The sequence below is a fragment of the Tupaia chinensis genome, unplaced genomic scaffold (assembly GCF_000334495.1).
Source record: "Tupaia chinensis unplaced genomic scaffold, TupChi_1.0 Scaffold138060_1, whole genome shotgun sequence".
Lineage (NCBI taxonomy): Eukaryota > Metazoa > Chordata > Mammalia > Scandentia > Tupaiidae > Tupaia > Tupaia belangeri.
The window spans coordinates 676,263-679,780 of record NW_006197961.1 but is presented as its reverse complement, the minus strand read 5'-3'; the positions used below and the strand labels follow the sequence as shown (position 1 = coordinate 679,780).

Genomic DNA, 3,518 nt, shown 5'->3' with positions numbered 1-3,518 from the left:
GACGACGTCTAATTTTTGCTTTTCGGTGGGGCTGGGCTGGGCTGGGCTGGGCTGGGCTGGGGGATTTTTTCCATGTCTCAAAATTTCTTCTCCCCCCTTTTGAGGAACCTCTTCTTTTCATTTTGTTGTTTCTTTTGTCGATCTTATCAGAGGAACCAGGACTGAAACGGGACAAAAACAGACAGTGTGGGCACACGGAGCAGAGCTGGGGAGACCCCGCCTCGTTCCCACCTGGCTCTGGGACCACAGGCCCTCCAGGGGCCAGCCAGGGCGGCCGCACCTCCCCGAGGAGGAGGCAGGGCATCCCGCGGCCTCCATCCCTCCTGCGGGAATCCCGCCCCCCAGCCTCCCCCCACCCCCAGAGCTGGAGTCCAGCTGGCCTTCCCGTGGGCACCGTGCCCAGCGGGTGGGACCCCCATGGCTGGGGCTGGCACAGACCTGGGATCTGGCCATGTTTCCAATTGTTTAGGTTTTTGTATGGGTCCTGGAGGGTGGGGACGATGCCAGGCTGGGGCTTTTGTACCCAGAGGGGTTTGGGGAGTGGGGTGTAGGGGGGTGGCCCAGCTTCTTGCTGAGTTTTCTTTCTGTCTCTTTGGATTAAAAGCAGAAATTCCCGTCTGTACACCCCAGCCAAGGTCCCACAGGCTGAAAGGCTGGGGGCGGGGAACCACATGTCTTCGGTCCCTAGCAGGGCCAGGCCCGTGGGAGGGGCCCTGGAGCCCACCCTGCTCAGCTCCCCACCGTCGGGGCCCCAGACTCGGGAAGGACCCGAGACTCCCGGGGTGGGAATCACTTCCCTCAGGTCGCCAGCAGGGGGCGCCGCCTTCCCATAGACCAGACCTGGCCTGGCGGCTGGGCGCACAGCGCACCAGGTGGGGGGGCTGGGTCGCTTGGCAATGCCTCCCATCAAAGGCTCAGGCCCACCTTGCCGCTGAGAGCAAGCCCAGGGGTCCTCCTGCGTGACCTACTACGCCTGTGTGCACCTGGAGATACCTTTGGGGCAAAACGGGGGTCCCCGAAAATACTTCTTTGGGCCTCTCCTTGCCCCTGAGTCACCAACTCTGACCTGCAGGGGCCAAGCCAAGCACTGAACACAACTGGCTACGGCCTCATTCCACCCCTACCTCAGCCCGCATGGAAAGGAGGCACAGAGAGGGTGGGTGACCTGCCCCAGGCCACACCGTACCCACAGTACCGGGCTGGGGCAGACAGAGCTGGGACTCAAATGCAGGAGCCTTGCTGAGTCAGCACTCCTACCTACAGGCCTGAGAGCCACCAAAGCAGGTCTGCTGTGGCCACAATGCCCTCGCCCTGCCCTGGGCCCAGACGGCTACACTGGGCCAGGGCCACTCCCTCTGCCACCTTTTCTTTCTTTCTTTTTTTATTTTAAAAGAATTATTTAACTTAATTTATTTATTTTAATTTGACCAGAGAGGGACAGAGTGAGAGAGAGAGAGAGAGAGAGAGAGACAGCAAGCTGCTGGGACTTGAACCGCTGTTGGTCATGTGGGAGTTCAGCGTCCTTAACCACCACATACCTGCTGGCCCCCTCTGAGGCCTTTTCGAAAGAAGCCGAGGGGCCAGCAGATGGAGTAGCAGTTATGTCACTGGACTCCCACATGGCTGACTGGTTCAAGGCTCAGACCCAGTGGCTTGAAACTCACACCAGGTGTATGTGCATGCTCAAGACGGTGCAGGAGAGAGGACCTGCAGCTTGACCATCCCCCCAGGGGTGATTTCTCACTTTCCCTCTCACTGTCTCTCTCTCCAGCAACTATGCCCACCCTAAGGCAAAAACCACTTAAAAAAAAAAAAAAAAAAAAAAGGAAGCCAAAAGCCCAGGTAGAATTTCAGGAGAAAATTCCTGATATTTAAAACACTGTCAGTCAAACAGATGATGCCTCCGGGCTGGACCTGTCCCTCAGGTACTGGCTTGGGACTGCAGGGTGTTGTCTGCTGTGAGACAGGACCTTGGGTGTTAGAACAAGGCGGCCTTGGGACCAGCAGTTAGCATAATGGCTATGTCGCTGGACTCCCACGTAGTCAACTGTGGTTCGAGTTCCAGACCCGGTGGCTTAAACTCACGCCAGGTGCGTGTGCGTGCGTGCCCAAGATCCCGAGAGGAGAATGGAGAAGAAGGGATTGCGGCGTGGCCATCCCCCCAGGGGGTGATTTCTCACTTTCTGTCTGTCTGTGTCTGTCTGGCGAGCGCATGCGCCCTATACAAAAACCTCCCCCCCAAAAAAAGAAAAAAAGAACGAGGAGGTCTTAGAGAGCATCTGGAATTTTCTGTGACCCTGGGGATGTCTGAGCTGTCTCCCAGCTAGGTGCAGCAGCTGCAGGGCACCGGTGGCTTCTGAGCAACGTGGCTTACGGGGCACGGGGGGTGGGGTGTGTGTGTACATAGCCGCGGTGCCCAGTGGCGCTGGCCGGTGGTGCCGATGGAGGGCACCAGGAAAGGCAGGGCTTGGGGTTGCTGAGAGGACCCAGGCCCTGGGCTGTGCTGGACAGAGGACACCGCCAGCAGACGGCGCAGTGGTTACGTCGCTGGACTCCCACCTGGCCAACAGCAGTTTGAGTCCCGGACCCAATGGCTTGAAACTCATGCTGGGCGTGTGTGCATGAGTGCCCAAGATCCCAGGAGGAGAAGGATTATGGCGTGGCCATCCCCCCACCCCCAGGCGGGGAGTGGTTTCTTACTCTCTCTCACTGCCTCTGTCTCTCCCCAGTGAGCACATGCACCCTAAGGCAAAAACCTCTCAAAAAAGAGAAAGACAAAGGAGACCTGCCTGACTGGCCATGCCCTTACTGCCTGAAGGCGCCTAGGACCAGGAGGCCCATGTGGGACCAGGCCGAGCCCCTGCAGTGGGCGGTGGAGAGCTGCTGGGCTGATGGGGTGCTATCTGGGTAAAGCCTCCCTCCCCTGCAGGCTCATGCCCTGGTGTTTTCTGGGAGCCCTTCCCCAGCCTGCACCCCTGCCTCGAGGTTGGGGGAAAGGCTGGCTCTGCTGTGAGCTCCCCCTATCCCTACCGGCTGAGGACAGGGAGGACCCCAGCTGCGCCCTGGCCCCAGGCCGGCCCCTGTCAGGTCTGCCGAGCTGCACTGCGGTGGGGGCCGTTCCCAGGGGAGGAGGACTGGGTTCCAGGGTAGAGCTAGGGACAGAGGCGGCTGGAAGGGGGCTCCTCGGTGCCTGTGCACAGGTCCCAGGACGGGAACCCACTGCCAAGCACAGAGGGAGCGGCTTTCTCTGCCTCCCCCTCCCGGCTTCCTGAGCCAGGTCCAAAATTGACTGAAACTAAGTAAAACGCGCCGCCCAGGGAATGACAGAACTGCTGAAATTCTCCTTTCTTTCCTCATTCCATTGTTCTCTCTCCATCTGGTGCTCCAGAGATCAGCTAAAGTCACCGGTTACTGTGGAAACCACCCCCAACTGTACCCCCTGCGCCCGCGCAGCCGCCCGCCTGCCTGCCGGGCCCGAGGGCGCCATGTCCAGCACTGCCCATCCCCCGTTCCCCCCA

The 3,518-nt window shown here is 59.7% G+C and overlaps 1 protein-coding gene across 1 annotated transcript in view; it reads right to left on the bottom strand.

Annotated features, from left to right (window-relative positions):
- Nucleotides 1–125: 125 nt before the first annotated feature.
- NFIX (nuclear factor I X) overlaps nt 126–3,518 on the bottom strand; it is a gene marked incomplete in the record, with an annotated part of 69,602 nt that continues 66,209 nt past the window's right edge. Inside the window, 1 exon segment of the mRNA XM_014592630.2 lies at nt 126–161.